This window comes from Pongo pygmaeus, chromosome 7 (assembly GCF_028885625.2).
Source record: "Pongo pygmaeus isolate AG05252 chromosome 7, NHGRI_mPonPyg2-v2.0_pri, whole genome shotgun sequence".
NCBI classification, from domain to species: Eukaryota; Metazoa; Chordata; class Mammalia; order Primates; family Hominidae; genus Pongo; species Pongo pygmaeus.
Window position 1 is genome coordinate 99,855,262 of NC_072380.2, and position 22,498 is coordinate 99,877,759.

Below are 22,498 nucleotides of genomic sequence, written 5' to 3' on the forward strand. Positions count from 1 at the left end.
AGATCTGGGAGGGGCTAGGGGAAGAATGATATGGTTTGCCTGTGTCCCCACCCAAATCTCATCTTGAATTGTAGTTCACATAATCCTTATGTGTTGGGGTGGGGGGTGGTGAGAGGTAATTGAATCATGGAGCAGTTATCCTCATGCTGTTCTTGTGATAGTGAGTTCTCACAAGATCTGATGGTTTTATAAGGGGCTTTTCCCCCCTTCGCTCAGCACTTCCCCTTCTTGCCTCCTTGTGAAGAAGGTGCCTTGTGCCCCCTTTGCTTTCTGCCATGATTGTAAGCTTCCTGAGGCCTCCCTACCCATGCTGAACTGTGAGTCAATTAAACCTCTTTTCTTTATATGTTACTCAGTCTCAGATATGTCTTTATTAGCAGCATGAGAACAGACTAATACAATCAGTAAGTTAAAATGGAAAATCAACATGATATCTCTTCAGGGACTATAAAAAGAGGACCAATTTAGCATTTGGTAGCCTGGGCCTGAGCAGCATGGCAAGAGAAGGAGGAGGAGTATGAAGAGTAGCATACGATGTTAGGCATCTACTTCACTGTCCTTTTAAAAAATTAAGTAAAAATAAAAAAAATACCTTCAGTAAGGCTTATATTAATTTTTTAAGATTTTTGTAATTTTTTAAAAAAATTTTATGAGGCAGGGTCTCACTATGTTGCCTACACTGGTCTCAAACTCCTGGACTCAAGCAATCCTTCTGTCTCAGCCTCCCAAAGTGCTGTGATTACAGGCATGATCTACCATGCCCGGTGAAGATTTTTGTAATATAATTGATATTTTATTTGGATGTGTCAGGCATTAGTCACAGTCAAACCATGTGCAGGATACATATTAAATTCTAACAGAATTAAAGTTTCTGCTCTTATTTTCTAGTATACAGCTTAGAGAACTATCAGAAAGATTATCAGAAAGAGCCAAGCCCATTTTTGTCTTACATATAATGTTTTGTTGACATTTGTAAAGGTGCCATTCAAAGAAAGTTGCATGCCTACTTGGCTTCTTCATATCTGGGGTTCATATTTATAGTTATTTCTCATCACACACTCACATTGGATTTTGTGCTATTTTGCTTAAGAATATATATGTATTTCCTATTTGGCAATACAGAGTACCAGAAATTTACTGGCTTAACCTCACCATCCCCCAAAACCCACAAATGAATTTATTGTCTTACAGTATTGGAGGTCAGAAGTTCAACAGAGATCTTGCCAGGCTAAGATCAAGTTGTTTGCAGGGCAGGGTTCCTTTCAGGAGGCTCTACGGGAGAGTTTTTTCTTGCCTTTTCCAGCTTCTATAGGCTGCCCTTATTTCTTGGCTCATGGCCTTTCCTTCATCTGCAAAGCCAGCAACATTTGGCTAAGTCTTTATGTCATATCTCTCTGAACTACTCTTCTGCCCTCCTCTTTTTCCACTTTTAAATTTATGTGATCAGATTGGACCCACTTGGTAATTCAGCATAATCTGCCAGTCTCAAGTTTAGCCCATTAGAAACATTTATTGCATGTGCAGTCTTAATTTTCTTTTGCCATGTAAGGTAACATAATTTACTGGTTCTGGGAATTAGAGTGTGGATACCTTTGCAGGATCATTATTCTGCCTACCAACTCCTATATCTGCCTACCGATTAGGTTTAGCTGTGAATAATAGAGACTAAAAATAATAATGATTTAAATAAAACAAGTTTATTTTTCTATCACATAAATGTCCTAATACAATGATTAGCATTTTTATATTATAGATGTTGAAACTAATACTAATAACTTCAATGAATCATATGAACTATGGATATTATTAAAAGATGACTTTGTTTTCATTTTAACACCAGTTCAAATTTCTAAAGTAGGTTTATTCCATGTGTATATAAAGTTATTACAACCAGTCATTTTTATTAAGTTTGTAAAAAAAAAAAATCCAGTAACAACAAAAAACAGAGTTCTAAAGGGAGACAGGAAGAGCAAAAGCAAAGATCACTTTTCAGTCATTTGCACTAACATCACATAGCAACTTGTAATGATACCAATGACAAAAACGTGTGTATCAGGAAGTTTTAAAAAGGTGATGAGATTTCTTGGCTATTTAAAATGCTTATGAGAAACTGAAGCCCTGAAAATACCTTAGTGGACAGGAATAATAAACTAATTATTGGAAGGTGACATTTAATAGGGATAATGTGATTTTAAAAATATGAAGAGACAGTATAAGGACATAGTATTTAAATAGAAACATCTATTTAATTTTCTTAAGCTGGTAGGAGGATTTGGTGGTAGTGTAATAGCCAGATGCTAATTACAACCTAATTTGAATGAATAGCATCATATAGAGAATATTCCTTAAAAAATGTGCAGAGTGTGGCACTCTGGGCTGTTCCTTCCATACCTGAATATAAAGTACAATTCTGGACACAGTAACAAGAAGGGCACATTTAAGCTGAAACATTTCCAGAAGAGAATAAACCTGAGAATGAAAAGTCTGACACTGTGCCAGTTCTGAAATCAGAACTGTGTGTCTTGTGGAGATAAACATATAGGGAATGTGATAACCGTCTTAAAATATCTACAGAATATCAGATAAAGAACATTTAGACCTGATCCATGTAGTCTCAAGGGACAGTTCTCAGACCAAAGAGAAAATTTTTTTTCAATTTAAAGTCAATATTTTTCTAATAACTAGAGATTTGGGGAAGTAGAATAGACTACATCAATGGGAAGTGGATGATCCGTCACAAGATTGTACCTGCACAAACTAAGAATTTATTTCCAGAAACACTTTCAGAGAAGACTTAGGACTAATCCTCAGATGTCCTCTAAGCTTCCTTGACCAATCCCTCCTATGTTAGTACTGAGTGAAGCATGTATGCCACACTTACATATGGCATCCTTATTCTTTCTTTTTTTTTTTTGATATTCTATTTCTTATACTTTGTTACATTCTTTTAACTAGTATACTAGAAATAGAATTCTGCACATTGTATTTTAGCCAATAAAAACTGAAGTATATTTTGTTTATTACTGGTGGTAGGGCATATGGTAAAGAACATACAGCATTGAACTCAGGACTTCAAATACAATTCTGTAAGCATGATAACAAGAATTATCTTCACAGCTCTCTGAAGGATTTCCTTCTTTATCTGAAATGAGGGTAACTAAGAGTGACGATTTGGATAACCCATAAGACCCCCAAAAATTATGGAAAAAGGAAGCCCTAAAAATTAGGAATACATTTTGTGACAGGTAGGATGGGGGTTTATATCTATTTTGTTTGCGTAGGTACAGCTATAAAAAAAACTAGCTTATATTAGGTCAATGTTTCCACCAAGAAAAAGAATTGAAAGCTAGAAAACATGCATAAACACTCACAAGACCACAACCAACAACAACAAACAATAAATAAGCTGTTTTAAGGCAGTGAAAAGAAACAATGATATTTAAGTGGCCAGGACCCCAGGAAGAAGGGAAATACATCATGGCAAGTCCCAAATTGTCTGACACTTTCCCATCCAAGCATTTTCAACCAAGCAGAAAACTGCAGCTCAGTGATTTCTGCAGTCTCATAAGGCTGAGTAGGTAAAAATTGGAGTTTAGGGTTACCAAGGCAGCCATCATGTTAAAAGTCAAGATCCAAAACAAAGTAATGTGTAGAAGTATAAGTCTGAAATTTTGTGCATTTTGTTTTCCCTCAAGGCATTCTACTGATCCCTAAAGTATGCATAAGATGCTGAGAACTTAAGCAGAAATTGACATATAAATGTCTAAAAAATAAATCAGGGACTTCAGTGGTCCCAAATGGATGAAGAGACAAAATTGGAGCTTATTGCTTTTCAAAGAAAATAGGCACTGGTAATCAAACCTAGACTTTCAATTGATTGGTATGCTAAGGACCACACTGTATAAGTAAGAAACAACAAAAATAGAGAAACCTTAAAAAATAAACAACAACCAAACTGAAGCACAGTCTTTAATCAACTCAATCTCTGACTGAATTAAGGTGATTTTTTTAATCAATGTAACTGTTTTCCAAAGAAACCTAAATCTCCTCTAAATAAGATTGGCATCATTCAAAGGCTAAATTGCTTTTTTTATGTACAATGTCCAAAATTTTATTTTAAAACACACAAGCTGTGCTAAGAGATAAAACCAAATAGCTGAAAATCAAGATGTTAAAAAAAAACCACAATAAAATCAAAATTGATCCACAGGATATTCAGATACTAGGATATTAGACACTGTGCAAATCTGATATCAGTGCATTAATGGCTAAAATGATAAAGGTACAGTGAAAACTATGATTCAAGTATTTTGAAAATAGAAGACAAGGTGGAAAGTTATACCTGAAAAGTATAATCCACAAAGAAGAATTAAATAGGAATACTAGAACTGAAAAACATCATAAATAAAGTTAAGAAATCAATAAAATGTTTAACAGCATTCTAATTAGATAGAGCAGTTGGAAAAATCCAAAATAAATCAGGGGGAGTAAAAAGGGTACGAATACAGAACTGTGCATCAGAACCAAGTAAAACATAATTATTTTCACCATATGTGTAATTCATATTCAGAAAAATGAAAACAATATTTGAAAATATAGTGACCACAACTTTTCCAAGCTAAAAAACATTAAGCCACAGACAAAAGAAGCTCTATGTCCTGTGTAAAAAGATAAATAAAATTAAAATCACACGTAAGAATAAAAAGCTTCTAAAAGATAAACAATTGGAAGGAAGAAAGAAAATAAAGATAAGAAAGGAAAGGGCCACACTCTATAAGTAAGAACAAACAAAAATATAGAAGCCTTAAAAAATAAACAACAGAACTGAAGCACAGTCTTTAATCAACTCAATCTCTGACTGGATTAAGGTGATTTTACCTTCAAAGGAGAAAGAACACTGACAGTTGACTTTTAAACAAAAATGATCATGGCCAGAAGAAAATGGAATGACATTTCTAAAGAGGTAAAGACAAATAAAATAACCCGGAAAAAATACTGGTCATAAGAAAAGCTAAATAAAGACACTTTCAAGCCAATAAAAACTGAGCTAATTCATTATCTGCAATATGCCATGTGAAACTTGTGAGACTGGGGTAAAATAATGTCTGGAGGAAATTTTATACCTTAAATGCATATGTTAGAAAGAACAATTTTTAAAATCTCTATTTTTACATTTAATTATCTAGCTCCAGAAGTTTTAATTCACAGGATAAATGACATCTTCATATGACAAGGCACTGCCAGCCTATTTGCTGTATTTCTGATCACTAACAAAGTCCTCTAGTGTTAGATGGATATCACTTTGAGAAACTACTAAAAATGTGGGCTCAATTGCTGAATTGTCTTTGGAGTAGATTAGATTTGTTACATCTGCATTGTGATGCACTTCTACTGATGTATTAGCTGGAGTGTATGCACTGGGAGGAATCTGTATTCTATTATAGCTCCTTTATGGCATGTGGCTTGGGTCGTAAGTTGAAGATGGTGGCTGACATGGCTCAGTGGACAGATAGGTTGCTTCAGCATCTTCATTTTCTGCAATATTGTTATATTGTTATCTTCTTCAATTCCATCAGATACTAGTTGAGGTAGCTCCCCATTCTTTAAACAAATATGAATATATTTTGCCTTTCATCTTACATACTTTCTGTGTTTCACATTTTCATCAATGAGTTGTCCTAATATTATTATGACATCTATTTAAAACTGTGGAGTATAAAAAGGGCTTGATCATCTTGTGAAATCACCCAGCATGATCATTGTCTGAGTATAAAAACATTTTCTAAGCACAGTTCTCCAAATGGGAAGGACTAAGTATTTTCTTGCCTAATAGCTTCATTATCACCCAACTGTTTCATAAGCATTTCTAACTGATCCATTAGCTTTGATAAAAATGTACAACTCTCAGGAGTTTTACTATCATCTTCATTCTGGTTTGCATTGCATAGAAACAACAGTAATAGAGCACTGCGGGGTCCTGCTTGTCATGCTCTTGAGCTGTTTTCATATGATGCTGTATGCTCTTAAACTGAGGAGGAAGTGGGGACAGTAGAGCAATCATGAACATCTCTATTCCAGAAATCACCATTTCCTCTTCAGATCACATTTTTATGAGTAAAAATAAAAAATAAAAATAAGTTATTGGAATGAATAAGTGATATAGCAAAGATTCTGAATTCAGCCAATATAAAGATCCATTTTACTTGTATGTACAGACAGTTAGAAAATCTAATGTAAGAAAAGATACCTTCACTATGGCATGATACATGAAATTTAAGATATGTCATCAAAAAATTACAAAACGTTTTAGAAACATTAGAAATAAATGTAAAACCTTAAACTATATTATAACATGGATGGGAAATAATATATTAAAGACATTACTTTTCCTGAAATTGTCCTATTGATTGATGGAAATCATAGGTGCAATTTGATAGGTTGATCCTACAATGTATATGGAATTGAATGCTCTAAGAGTAGCCAAGATGATCTGAAGACAAAGAATCAGATTAGAAACATTGTACATCTAAACATCAAGAAGTGCCAGTGACTGATACAAGCTGATATTATGCAACGATAGACAAATACAGTAATGGAGATGACTAGAGCAATAGTTGGCAAACCATGACCTGTGAGCTGGATTCTGCTTTTATAAATAAAGTTTTATTGGAATGGAACTATAACCATTCATTGACATATTGTCTATGGTTGCTTTTGCGTTACAATGGATAAGTTGAGTAGTTCTGCAGAGACCATATGATGCACAATCTTGAAATATTTAATATCCATTCTTTCAGAAAGTTTGCCTGCCATGGGCTAGAGAGTTTAAACATACTTGAGTGCATGTTACCACTTGGCCTATGACAAACATAACACTGCCAGTGAGGAAAGTAAGATCTTTTCAATAAATTGTACCAGGTCGTACAGAAATGCTTAGAGAAAATGTAACTCTTGACTCTCTCTTCACATCACATTCAAAAACTAATTCCAAGATTAGTTCAGATACAAATGTAAAAGGTCAAATTTTTATAATAAATATCTGAATTAATGAGATCAGAATGTATTTATAACCTTGGGATAAACAAAAAGTTGTTAAAAAAGGAAACACTGAGAAGGAGCTATGAGTTTCTCTAAAGCAATAGTAGGCATCATTTTCAGACAAAAAAGACACTAGATTATTTTTCAAACAACTTTGAGTCTGATCTGCCTGAAAACTGATAGCGTTTAGAACAACTTTTAAATGTGAATGAAGAAGAATGGACCCCTCATATCCCCTTCCCTTCCATTATCCTCAAAGGGTATAAGTTCAGGAAGGATGAAAAGGGCTCCTAATCACTATTATCAGTGATAAAAAATTTGTTCAATAATATGCCTGAGTTATACTATCTTGGGTGTTCTTTATTATAGGCTATATATTCCTAGCGAAGAAAAGACTGGAAATAATTTTGGCAAATCACTTTAAAGAATACATATTTCATTTCACTCCACACAACAGAGCCCATTTGGGGTATTTAATGGAACTGTTTACAGCCTACCTGAAAATCTTAAATTTGATTTTCAGCATCCTCATTTAGTTTTATCACACCATTTGCACTGCCTACTAATTCTGCGGCTGTGTGGAAGATTGTGCAAAATCCCAGTTTGTCCCTGCCTGTTGATAACACCTTTATCCAACTATTTTAAAGCTGAGTAGCAAGTGCTAATATTTTTTACATCACTTAGAGCCAGTCTTTTGTGAAGGCAGGTGGAAAACCATTTAAATTATATGAATATAGGGATTATTAGAAGGCTACGTAAAACAAATCTTTAAACTTCTATCAGGCGTCAGCAAACTGTTTTCTGTAAACAGCCAGATAGTAAATATTTTAGGCTTTGCAGGCCATATAATCTTTGTAGCAGCCATTCAACAATGTTGTATTCATGTAAAAGCAGCCATAGTAGTCATAAGTAAACAAATGGGAATTACCATCTTCCTTTATTCACAAAGACAGATGTCTGGCTAATTTTGGGCAGTGGTCCATAGTTGCCCAATGCCTTTGCTAGGTCAATCCTGAAATTCTATCCTTCCCTTATTTTAAGACAGCGATCCTTCTTATAATATAAGGGCAACCCTATATACTACCAACTACCAAGTATAATTTTGTAGAAATTGTCTTTCAAATACAAAATGGATTTCAAAAAGAACAAAAGTAAAAAGCACTGAGAGACCTAGGCTAAATGAAGCCAATGCCAATATTTAGCATCAGTTATTAGGAAAATGTATTTTTTTTAAATATTGACCAGGAACAGAAGGCAAACCTCGTTGAAGTAAGACTTTTTCTGGCGTCCATGCCAACTCATTCATTAAGTCACTTACTATTCAACAAAACATTATTGTCCACTTACTATGTCAAAGGACACTTTATACTAGGTGCTAAGGATAGGGTATTAAATACATGTCAGCCAAGATCCAGGCCTTAATGGAGTTTTCAATCTAGTAGGAAATACAGGCATCAGGTAACTAATTAAAAGGGTAATTAATGCTGCCAAAGAGAAGTAGAAATACTGTGAAAAGCAGATGATAGAAAATCTTATGCAGAAGGCAGGAATAGGGTGGGGTGGAGGTGCTAATAAAATATCTCTGAGTGAGTAATGCTTGAGCCATAATATTAAGTCAGAGTTGGCCAGGAGTAGAGGACTGAGGTTGAGAGGGGTAAGAGCTTTCAGGGCTTCAGTCTTGGACTTGCTGTCCATACTCTAAGGTCATACCTTTCACATTTGTATTTAATTACGATACTAAGGATAACCTTATTTCACTTAGTAAAACAGAATAAGTATTTTCTTACTGTGGCTACTGGGTGAGCATCTCAGATGCCTTAGAACAGAAATAAGGATTTATCCAACCTCCTTGGGTGAGTTATCCTGCGCTCTTGGCCAAAATTTAACCTAGCTTCATGTTTGACTTTCATCTATTTATCAAATATAATTATTTCACTGATATTAAGTCAAAGACCATGAAAAAACTTTAGCCAGGATAAATTTTATGTTTAGGGATGAACACCCATTTGACAAGAGACAGAGAGAGAGACAGAAAGGAGCGAGGGTGGGAGGAAGAAAGGAAGAAAGAAATAAGAAAAGAACTGGTCTTGGTGTAGAGAGATCCTGACAAGTGACTAATAGCAGAAAAATATCTTCAAATTTATTTCTAAAGAGGTTTAAACTGAAAATGCCACCAAAAAGGCATTTGGAGAATTGTTTTGTAAGTAAATGTCATATCTGTAAGAAAAAAAAAGACTAATAGACTCTCTGAACTGTAACAGCTTGACCGCAGTAAAATATACCGTCAATTTTTATAAGACTTATTCATAGTGCAATGGGTAAAGCTTTTGTCACAAAACCAGAGTGTCCCTCATAAAAATTGTACTTGTTTCTTGATGTTACAATATTTAATACTCTGTACACTGTGGGTGATACACCACAGATTTACAAGACTTGGGTCAAGAGAATTGGTACAACCCTGAGACTTGCTTTATGTTCCTGTCTGACATTTTCATTCAAGAGCTATGCCTGCAACTTCAACAAATGGTGCAACATAAAAGAGCAGATATATTCATACAATTGTCATCTCTTTAATCCCACATCTTTATGGCTGTGAGGGTCACAGAGGACCAGTGGTCCTGAGATACCAGATTTGATATCTATCCTCTTGGAAGACAGTCTCCTGGAGGAATTTCCACCTTTCAGACCCAGTAGACTGAACCCTAATACATCAGGGCAATTATTTTCTAAATAGAATATTAGTGCATCACTCGTAGGGGAAAATCATTGATGAGTTGATGCATATAATTAATGTAGTTTTGATATCATAAATAAGAAATGTACATTGAAGAACTGTTCATTTGTAGAAGCCAAGACACTGAGGTGACTATTTCAAATTAAGTTATTTCTATGCACGGACCACACAACAGAAATAAGCACTCAGAGAGATGGTTGACTCCTATTTCTCAGATGTCAGCTCAGTGGTCACTTATGTAGAGGAACCTTTTCTTACCTTTTAAATGAATGTGAATCTCCCACTTAAAACTTATCATAGTTTAAGGCCCTTCTCCATTCTGTACTATTTATTATGTCAGGATCTCACTAGTATTTGAATGGTTATTTTGTGAATATCAGTGTTCCACAAAATAACATCAGTGATATAAGCATGGGCATAATGTCTAGTTTTGTCCACCTTTGTGTTCAAAAGCATTGTCTACAGTACTACGTGATGGATATAGAAAACCATTTTTATTGAATGAATGAGTCAATGAATGGGAAATAATAATACAATAGCTGATAGATTTATACAGGGCAAAACATATATAATTTTAATTTGTTTTAATTTGGGGAGCAGAGTCAAAATAATCATGTTAATAAAAATATGTCCACAATCAGCTTGCCTAAATTCAGCTAATTCAAAATATTAGAAACTAAATCTTTGCTTAAGAATTTTCTGGTAAAATGCAATACTCCACAAGCAAGATACTACATTAAGTAATTAATCGTACAACTGAGTTTGCTAGATTCGGTGCATTTCTGGATCTGTCAATGAGTGGGAAAAGTTTCATAAATCCTCTTTATCAGATTAGTCCGTAGGGCCTAGTAAATAAAAACAGTGAGTAAATGACACACGGAGATAGGGACAGAGGAAGGAAGAGGATTTAGAGCTATAATAGTGTGGCGGATAGAGCTTGAGTTCTAGCATCAGATTGTCTGGATTCATAAACCTCTCTGCAATGAACATCAGCTGTATGTCTTATGCCACTTATTTAATCTCACTGGGGTTTCAGTTTCCCCATCTCTAAAGTGGGCATGTTAATGTGCTTGCACCATTAGGCAATTTAGAGTATTAATTACAGTAACATGTGTAACGTGCTTAGAAGGCTTAGAAGTGTGTCAGTCACATTGTGTATGCCCTATGCAAGGGTTAACCCTTAATTTTCCACCCTCTTTGTAAACTTGGTATACTTCAAGCCCATAGTCATGCTATTCTTGCTCTTTTCAGAAGAAAAACCCTTTAGAACTTGACAGTCTTAGAAAGAATTGAAAGTTGTGGTTCAACATTTAGGAAATACTTTAAAAAGCAGGTTTTTTTCACATAGATCCTGTTGAGTTTTAAGCATCTGAATTTTTTGTGGTAAACATTACAAATTTTTAGGATGAATAGCAAAACTAAGAAAGTTCTTATAATTAAAATATTTCTTGGCACACCGTCTATTTCTACATTCCAACTTCTCTATGTCTATATTTGTAATTTACAGATGATGAGAAAACAATGAGCAAGTATACAGATGCCATTACTTTTTTAAACATACATACTTATATATAAATTATATATTATATATTATATATATTTATATAATATATAATATATAATTTATATATAATTATATATTTATATAAATATATAATTATATTTATTATATAAATATATAATTATATAAATATATAATATAATATATAATAATATATATTATATACATAATTATATATTTTTTATATATATATACACACATATATGAAGATTGGGTCGTCTTAGGAGGCCATATCTGCCTCATCACCCCTCAGGGGGTCAGGATGGCCACTAGGTGGCACTCAGATTTCAAATTGCAATGCAAATTAGATAAGGTGTCTAATTTCCACAAAAGTTTATTGTCCCCAAAACTTTGCTATACTGCAGAATAGCTCTTTCTTCCCCTTTAGCTATCTAAATGTGTGGAGGTTCCACAAGATAAAGTTGAATCTTCACTGTACAATCGAATTAGTGCTCTCCATTTTAATTACAGGTTCAAGAATATGTACATATGGATTCTATTGCAACACAAATACTACATAATTATTTCATTTTTATTCTGTAACTAAAATGTTTTAAGTTAAGAAAGCCCCTTCAAGATATTTCAAAGATATAAGCCTTAATATCAGTACTTCAGTACTGAAACTGTAGGAAAATGTCAATTAGAAAGATTATGCATTGAAAAGTCATTTTTAAAACTTTCTGCATTCGTGTCCTGTTTTCCCCATGGATTTGTAACATTAATGGAAGTGTTTTAAACATCTAACAATGCTTACTATAATTTTCTAAAATGTATGTTACCTCTCTAAAACTGTCTTATTCAAAAACCAAGCCTGATATAAAAGAAATATGGATCTGTGAATAAGAAAGAGATTGTGGAATCATAAAGCAAATACATTAGACTTTCTGTTTAAGGATTGAATGAATTTGAACAAATTGAAAAGGAATTTTCAAATGTCAGAAAATGCCAGTATATTAAAAATTTTAAGCAAGGCATAAGCATTAAAATGGATGCTTCAATCTCAATAAATCCTCCATACCAAACCACAATGCATACAAGATTCGAGGTTTAAACTTACTGAAATCGAGGTGCATTTGACATGAGATACCTGTATTTGTAGTTTATTTATTGTCTTCAAACTTTATTAAGAACTTACTCTGTGGTAATCCTTGTTCTGTACACTGGAGATACAAAGGTTAAAATAAGGTCACAGAACACAAGTAATTTAGCTTATATTGGGTTCTATGGACATTTGTCGAGTAAAGACTTCAAATAATTTTTGAAAATAATAAGTGATAAAAGAAAAACAAACAAACAAAAAAAAACGGTCACAGGAGAGACTTTGAAGGGCTTATTTTAGGTTAAGGTATGCATGTCCAAGAGGAAAAGATCATATGAAGTTTTGCAGGGAATAGTCACCCAGCAGAAAAAAATCATCCAGTGCAAAGGCCTTGGTGAAGTGTACCAGGGTAAAATCTATTAAGGAAACTCTGGAAGAAAAGTACACTTGGGGGAAAATCAAGACTCCAATTTTGATCACGTTACATTTCAAATCCCTATTAGACCTCCAAATGGAGTTGTCAATTAAATAGTTGGGTGTGAAGCTGTAGGGAAAAATTGAGAGTAGAGATTTGGAAAAGTTTATAATGGAGATTCGTGAAGGGAAATTACCTGTTGAAAGAAAAAAAGATAAAACTTTAGGAGCAATCTTGTGATCATGCCAACATTTGCTGCTTAGACAGATGATAAGAACTCCGTAAAAGGAATTTGGGAATATATATTGAATTGAAATGTACATGGGATTTGTTTTAATCAGATAAGACACATAGACACAGAAATGACTGTCACGAAGAAGGAAGTTTTTGTACTCACAGATCCCTAGAAACAGGAGGCATAGCCTGCCATGCTGGGCCACGCACTAGGGTTGGTCAGAAGGCAAAAGGAGTAGAGGGAAACATAGGCAAACATCTTTGTATGGTTTTAACAAGAAGAAATGGTCAAGGCAGGGTAAATAGTCATAAGATTGGTGAGTTTGAAAATTTTTTGTGAGCTCAGGGGTTGTCCCTAGTTGTCTGGTATTTGACCCTAAGTGATTAGGGCAGGGGAATATAAATCTGAAATGTTAGAGCCCTGTGGGAACCTAATAAAGGAAGTGGTTGTGGTTTACGGGCTTTGGATTCTAAGAATTTGCTAATCCTGGTAGGGGCAGTCTCTCCCAGATCACAAAAGGTCAACAATGTCAAAGTATCAGAAAAAAAACGGAAAATAGAAAACATGATTAATACATATTGGCTGTAAAGTTAGAAGAAAATAAGTAAAGTGTGATTTTACAGCAAACAAACAAGATAAGAAAGTTATAAAAAAGAAGAAATTGTTCCCCATGTCCAAAACGGCTTTGAGTAGGGAAAGTTGAGAGGAGAGGGGCCATTGACATTGACAACACGAATGTCCCAATGACCTTCGAGACAAATTTTAAAGGAGTTGTGAGACTGAAGCATATCAAAATGAGTTGAGGACACAATGGGCTGAGGAGCGGTGTTGAATAATTTGAGACAGAATTTTGGTAAGAGGAGAACACAAAGAAATGGTGTATAAGATCACCTAGTTTTGCTTTACTGTCTAGGCCTCAAATTTTGCCTGGTGACTTCCATTTCAGAGACTCTTGGTTTTGTCAAAAGAATGCTGAATGCTAAACCCACACCCAGCCCTCTTTGCTCTCTCAGCTCCCAGAACACTGAGAGCCAGAGCCGCACAGTTGAGGTAGGATATAAGAGTCTTCTAGCCCAATAAAGATATTGGCATTTGGGGTTTCCAACAACTGGCCCTCTCAGATGATCTTCCAGTGAAGGGTAAATTGACAAGTCACACTACACATCCACAGCCTCCAAACAGGATTTAGTTCTCCACCTTTATGAGTACACAGCCAAGTACTACCTGTCATCTAAGAAACAATACTATAATGGTTAAGATGGTAGATTTTAGATCTAGACTGCTTGGATTGAAATCACAGCTTTAAGCTGGGCGCCGTGGCTCACGCCTATAATTCCAGCACTTTGGGAGGCCGAGGTGGGTGGATCACGAGGTCAGGAGATCGAGACCATCCTGGTTAACATGGTGAAACCCCATCTCTACTAAAATAAAATAAAATAAAAATAAAAATAAAAAATTAACCAGTCATGGTGGTGGGCGCCTGTAGTCCCAGCTACTTGGGAGGCTGAGGCGGGAGAATGCGAAGCTTGCAGTGAGCCGAGATCGCGCCACTGCACACGAGCCTGGGCGACAGAGTGAGACTCGTCTCAAAAAAAAAAAGAAATCACAGCTTTACAACTTACTATATGGGTACCTTAGGCAAGTTAGTTAATCTATTTACACCTAATTGTTCTCATCTCTAAAGTAAAGACAATAAAACTTCCTACCTCATGAAGTTGTGTGAAGTTATTGAGCAAATAGAAAATAAGTTCTTGGTAAGCCTTAGGTCAACATCAACAATTAATATTGCTACTGTTTTATTAGTAAGATAGGAAGGAAACAGAAAGAAATAGAAGAAATTTAGAGAAAAAATGAGAAAAAATAAAAGACATGCTGAAGGAGAAAATTTTGAAAGCAAGGAGGGAAGGAAGTCATCAGTGAAAACTATGAGAGTCGTCAGAATCAAAATGGAGTCACTAGTGTTAAAACAACAACAACAAAATCTTGACAAATAGAGCCAGGGAAAGCTACGAAGAGAAGATTGTTATGCTTGCTTGCCTGATAACAAAAACTATCACAAAATGCACAGCAAATACTACAGCCTTGCACAAAGGCCATCACAATCTTACACAAATATACTTCTGCAAGGACATTTATCTACCCAGCAACTGCCTGTCCAACCTCAGACTGCCATCGCCTTTATTATTGATTTTTGAAAATTGAATTACTGAGACCTGGAGCAAGATGGAGGAATAGAAGAGTCCACCAATTATCACCCGACAAGGACACCACCGATTTAACAACTATCTACACACTAAAAAGGATCTTCCAATGAAGCTCCGGGTGGCTCAGGGCAAGAGAGAGAGAGACTTAGGAAGAAAGTAAGGAAAGAGAACAACAGTCTCTGCCTGGTAATCCAGATAATTTTTCTGGGGCTTGTTCATGACCACCAAGGCAGTACCTCTATGAGTCTGCAAGAACCACAGTGATACTAGGCTTGCAGTTCCCCCTAAAGCAGATACAGCTTATCCCACAACACCCAAGTCCTTTAGAATACTGGAAAGCCTCCCCACCAAGGATGGGTACAAACAAGCACCTTTGTTATTGATTTTTGTAACCAAGGATAATTACTTCAAAACAATTATGTAATCATCCTCATTTTTTTCTTTAAAATTTTTTGTCTTCCTTTCTCTGGCTGAGTACTTGCATAGTTTACGATGGCATACGTACTCCAATTGCAATGCTCTGTCCCAAATAAGTACCATTTTCTTTCAGACAACCTCTTTCTGTTATTTAGGTTGACAAAACATACCAAATAATTTCCTAGATAGAGAGGGCTTGAATTTCCAGAAGAAAAAAATCTGAGTTCCCCGCACAAAGGACGAAATAGACACACACATTATAGTATTTTAGTAGAAGAATTGTCATATGCACATGAAAAACTAAATTTTAAAGTGTACATTTTATAATTGAAACTTCACAAATGAGAGAGGACGTTAAGCAAAAGAAGCAGTAGCTTCATAGCAAAGCTGTAGTGAGTACAAATAGTTAGTAGGGAGCAAATGAAGGTGGACCCCAGATTTCTACACTTATTGTTTATTCCAGAAGGAGGGGGCTCACCTTGAATGGTTGTTTTTAGAAGTGAGATAGTGATGACCAGGGTGCAAGTTTATAGGTGAGGAAGTATGTGCAAAAACTACCAAAGGGAGGGCACTGATAAAATTTGACCATGGGAAAAATCTGCAGATGGACAAGCAACTTTTTATGCACACTTAAAGAGATAGTTTTGTTGAGCAGAGTGCTACGCAGGGTTCCCCAGAGACAAAACCAATAGGAGGTGTGTGTGTATGTGTGTGTATTTACGTTTATATTTATACACACACACACACACACGTGGGGAGAGAGAGGGAGAGAGAGAGAGAGAGAAAGAGAGAAAGAGATTTTAAGGAATTGGCCCATGAGATTATGATGACTGGCAAGTCCAAAATCTGTAGGATAGGCCAACAGGCTGAAGACTCAGGGAAGAGCCAAAGTTGTGGTTCAAGTCTGAAGGCCATCTGCTGGCAGTTTTTTCTTGCCTGGGGGTGAAGAGAAGTCAGACATCATTCTATTAAGGATTTCGACTGATTTGGTGTGGCCCACCCATATTCTGGAGGGCAATCTCCCATACTCAAAGTCCACCTATTTAAGTGTTAATCTCTTCCAAAAAACACCTTCATCCTGAATAAGTTTTGATCCAATATCTGGTACAATGTTTTAGCCAAGTCGACACATGAATCATCACACGTATTAAATCAGTGCTAAAAAAGGCAAGAGGCCCTAACTTGTTCTCATAGCTTCTTACCTGAAGATCGTAATTTTTATAGACTTTTGTATCTCCTTTGCCTGAATCTCATTGCTCCGTACATCATTACAGCTTGTATACTAGGCATCTAACATGGTACTCAATGAGCAACTATGTATCTAGAATTCAACTGAAAATTAATCAATTATTTTCATCAATTGACCATGCATACCCTAACTACAGTTCCTATAGGATGTATAGTAAATTCTCAATATGAAAGATTATTTGTGTGAACCCAAAATATCTGAGACAGGTCTCAACCAATTTAGAAAGTTTATTTTTGCCAAGGTTAAGGATGCACTCGTGACATGCCTCAGGAGGTCCTGATGACAAGTGTCCAAGGTAGTCAGGGTACAACTTGCTTCTATACATTTTAGGGAGACATGAGACATCAATCAATATGTGTAAAATGTATATTGGTTCAGTCCAGTAAGGTGGGACAACTCGAAGCAGGGCTTCCAAGTCGTAGGTAGATAAGAGACAAAAGGTTGCATTATTTTGAGTCCTTGATCAGCTTTTCCCTGAATACACAATTGAGTCTGGCTCAATGAACCAGTATTTTTACATAAGCAATAGGGCAGAGGAAGCTATCAGATATGCATTTGTCTCAAGTGAGCAGAGGGATGACTTTCTATCCCACACCTGTGATGACAAGCTATTAGTTTACATTGCCATGGTGAAATTCAACAGAAGTGTTTTAAGGTAAAGATCTTGAGGTCCAGATTGAAATTCCTTGTGGGCAAATTGTGAGGGAGGTTATGTAACTCTTTTACCTTTTTAGCTGTCTTATTTAGGAATTAAAATGGGAGGCAGGCTCCCAGCTCGACTTTTCCCATGGCTTAGTGATTTTGGGGTACACACACTACTACTACTATTACTTACTACTGCCACCACCAAGAGATATATAATTATATGCAACAGGAATTACTAACAACACACAGCTTCTCTCATTTACCCTACGCAGCTTAAACACTAATGATAACATTTGAATTAACTGTCAAGTTTTTTAAAATGCAAGCTTTCATAAGAGGATCTGTACCTCAGCCTTCTTTTGAAAAACTGGAAGATCTATTAAGATCAACATCAGGGTGCACATGACTACTGTATTAAATTTATGTTACTGTCATAACATTACCACAAATTCAGTGCCTTCGCAGAATACAATGTATTATCCTACATTTCTGCAGGTTGGAAGTCTGAACGGTTCTCAATGGAGACCCATAAGGTATTGCAGGCTTCATTCCGTTCTGTAGGCACCAGGAAAGAAGCCCATTTCTTGTTTTCTTCCAGCTTCTAGAGACTGCTTGCATTCCTTTCTCTTTCCACCTTCAAAGCCAATCATAGGCTCTGGAGTCCCGCTCACATTGCATCATTGCGACACTGACACTTCTGCCTTCCTTTTCCACATTTAAGGGCCCTTATATTTATGTTGGGCTCACCTAGATAATACAGGATAACATCTTTATTTTAAAATTAGTTGATTGCTAACCTTATTTCCATCTACTACTATAATTCTCCTTTGCCGTGTCATATAATATATTCACAGGTTCTGGGAATTAGGATATGTCATCTTTAGGGGCCATTATTCTATCTATCAAAGCCACAGTGTCATGGAGACAAGGAGTAGTAGCCACTTTCCAGGCACATCACATGTGATCCACAACCCTTCCCACTCCTTTCCACTCATTTACAGGTTACTCACTTGGTCTTCATGGGCATCTGAGGTTGTGATTCCTGCTATACACATACATGTGTTGTCTTTTAGAACCTTTCATACTATTTATGCAGGTAATATATATATGGCAGGTCTATGTACACAAAGGCTTGTCTTTTAGAACCTAGTCTCATACTCAAGTTCCATGAGCCCAGGGAATATGAGAAACTTTGGAGTGACTCCTAGATTTCATTCTGAGACTCCTGGTATTTCTTTTCCCTCTTCTTATAGTCCACAGTGGCAAAATCATTAGATAAGAAAACGAACATTTTTTATTACCCTTCTAGAAACCAGAAACTAAATTACTTATACGTACAGTCACAAAATTTCAGTTGACTTGAATTAGACTAAAATTGCATTTGCAACTAAAGTAGCAAAGATTTAGTTGAAAGGTGAGCAGGGTCTTAGTTGCAAAGACTGAGAAGGTACCAGTATCAAAGAAATGGGAAATCTTTTGAAATATAAGCCTACCCAGTCATCCGACTGAGAACTCACATAAACAAATTATTTGTGGGCAATTACTAGACATGATTTTTGCAGCTAGTATGGAGCTGGACACAGTTTATGTTCAAAGGATGTTTGTTTAATGAGTAACATTTTGAAACATCTCTTGAAATAATTTGTAGGGTTTTTGTTTTGTTTTGTTCCATCTTGTTTGCTTAAATTGTTTATCTGTTTGTATTACAAAGACAAAAAAAAAGAGCCTTTTTGTGATCCACTGAATCCCTGAGAGGAAACATTATCCATATTCAGACACTTAAGAGGAAAGGGGAGAATAAATACTAGCTTGTTATATATGACCCTATCCAGGAAGAATACTAACACTCTAAGTTTTGCACTTAATTTTGCTGCAGATCAGGCAGCCACATAATTCTCCTAATCTAAGATATTTCCAAATCAGACAGTACAATGTACATGTTCTTTTCCAATACCATTATGCACAGCAAGGACAGAAGAATACATTGTGGGGCCATTAAACTTAAATTAAAATTACACCTCAGAGTGAAATTTTGTGCTAATGTACATTACGCTACTATAGGCTGGCTTCCTTTCTTCATTGAGTTAAACATGCCCTTGGTTTCATGCTGAAATCTTCTGAGGGGAAAAAAAGCAAATCACAACATTCATTTTCATCTACTTTGTACAGGATAATAGCCTTGAGATAGATAGAAACATTTTGTGAAGGTACCCCCTGGGTCTCCTGACCCAACTGTTTAGGCTCTAAGAGGCAAGAGAAGGATTTACAATCTGCTGTTCAGTCCTTCCTATAAAGGAAAAATTATAATGTGACATATTTGAAAAATGTTTTCTCCCATGATGCCTAATTACAAAGATGGCTACATTGCTGTAAACTTTAAAAAGTTTTATGGAAGTATGTGGATTATTTAAAGTTTCTAAACATATGTTCCAGATTTTCCTTCTGTGTGAGTCAAACTGGAAGCCTGTATGCTTAGTTTCTTTTGAGCCATATTTTATAATGAGGAGATTTAAAATGGTGGCTGCAATGTACATAGACCTGCCATATATATATTACCTGCATAAATAGTATGAATAATTAATATTCCACATGTTTTGGAAGATTCAGTCCTTACCTATAGTTATCTAATATTTATTCCTCATTTGTCTTTTGTCTACACATGTACATGGAATAAATAATTTTGGCTGCACAACTTAATGTGATTTCATTTCACAGGAAGTAGACTGTCTATTTGCATGTAGCTTCTTATTTGCAAATAAATGTTCTATTGTCCTAGACAAAAATGATCTGAAATAATTTTAAAATTTAACTAATTAAACTTTTCTATAAAAATGATTAAAATCTGACTTTGTCAGTTCCTCAGCTTGTGAAATCATCACTGAAGAATTTACTTGTATAAGAGAACTGAAATGATGACTGCTTTCTTGCAAAAATTTTTCGTGTTTTTCTCTCCTCAGTTAGCTTCTATAAAATTAATTCTATGTGATGAACCAAAAATTAGAAATAATTAGAACCAATGTTCTTTTGTCTAATAAAAGTATCCAAAATCACAATGCTATATGCAAAAAAAGTTTTCAACACATGTAAAACTTTTTGTGAGATAGTAATTTTAAAAAGCGAGCATCCAACCATGACTTTCTCCTTACTGCAATTGATTTTCCACACTGCCTGCAGAACTAATTTTTAAAAGATGAATATAATATGTCATCCCTCTGCTTTATGACATCAGTGTATCCTCAGATTTTACATTGTGGTAAGACAACTTTATGGCAAACCTCAGGGTTTATCAGAAAAGCTTTTTGTGCCTCACTTCCTGTGACTGGATAGGCTTGAAATCATGGACAATATATTACCCAATGAGGACACTTTTGAGAGAGAAAGAGGAAATAGTTAACCCCATACTGGGACAACAGGCATAAACTGGAAATGTTTGTTGAAAGTTTACTAGTCCCTTAAATAAAAAAATATATATGAAAAGCAGAAGCTTCTTATTACTTACTTAGTTTTCAACTAATTGTACATACATATGCTCAACATGAATTTGTGACTACTTACTCTCTTTGAACCATTCCGCTAGGAGGTGAGACTACAAAGATGAATCGTTTTCAATCCCTGCCTTTGAGACGCAAGGACAAGTACTTGTAAACTTGCTGCATTAATGCAATGGCCCACTCACTTTCTTAATACAACTCTCTCAGGAAGCACCACCACATTTCCACTCTGTCTAGCTGCTTTCCTCCTTCTCTGGCCTTACTAAATTATTAGCCTATGTCTACAGTTTATTTTACAAATACTCTCACACAGTAGGTGTTAAAAATAAATTTCATTTTAGACACAGACTAAAATCAAGAAAACATTCAATTATATTTTGTGAGGCATTAGGTAAAATGAAATCACATATGAATATTCCTTGAGGCACAGGGAATTAGAAAATATTATAAGATTTATTTTCTCTTATTTAAACTTGATGCAAGAAATGGGCATCTTATTAAAACTCATCCTATGTGGAATGCTTATAATTCATTTTCAATAATTTTTAAGGAATTTATATAAAAGTAATGTGGTGTTACAGTTGCAGGAAAAAAGTTATATTATGTACACAAAGAGTATTAGAATTTTTTGCCTTACTTCCACTCAACGTGTTTTTACATATATATTTTACCTAATTACAGTTATAATTTTATAAAGCATTTATTCTGTAACTTTTTAAAAAATCTTTCCTTATATCATAACAGACATTTATATTTCTACATACTACTTTATTACCACAGTGCTTTCATTATATTCCAGACAGGGGATATGCTTTATTTTATATTTTAGATAGTTATTTCTCTCTTTTAGGTCACCTAAATCATTTCTATCTTGCTTTCATGTTATAAACATCAATATGGTGAACTTCTCAGTCACTATTTTATATTAACATTTTGGATGAGTTCCTTATGAAAGAATACGTTGTTATTAACCTTTTGAATTCTAAACTTTCTTCCCAAAATGATGACACTAAGTTTCATAGTGGTAAGCAATGCATAGAACACCAGTTTCAATAACTCAAGTCATAGACATATTATTTTATAATTTTTCTAATATCATGGGGAAAATGGCACTATATTACTTTATCTTCCTTTAGTGTTTTCTGAAATGAAATATTTCTCCATACTTTTGGTCCTTTGAATTTTCTCTTTTGAGATTCCTTAATAAATGTTCTTGATTTAAAATAAGTCAAGTATAATTTCCCTACTATCTTTTTCATTTACTGGACAGGGAGATATCACGAAGGTTGATCAGGGAATATAAAACATTTTTTAAATGATTATTAATTTATTACAATGTGAAAGTATATGTATATTTTTCACTAATAATGTGAAAACATTCAATATTTCCCTGAAGACTTTTTTATAAGAGTAAGTTGATTTTTTTCCACTTCCCAGTTAGTAAGCTAATACCATTTGTGAGAAAGTTGA

At 35.0% G+C, this 22,498-nt stretch overlaps 1 pseudogene; it reads right to left on the bottom strand.

Moving 5' to 3' along the window:
- Positions 1-5,197: 5,197 nt before the first annotated feature.
- Positions 5,198-6,067, bottom strand: LOC129042107 (vacuolar protein sorting-associated protein VTA1 homolog; annotated as a pseudogene).
- Positions 6,068-22,498: the final 16,431 nt, after the last annotated feature.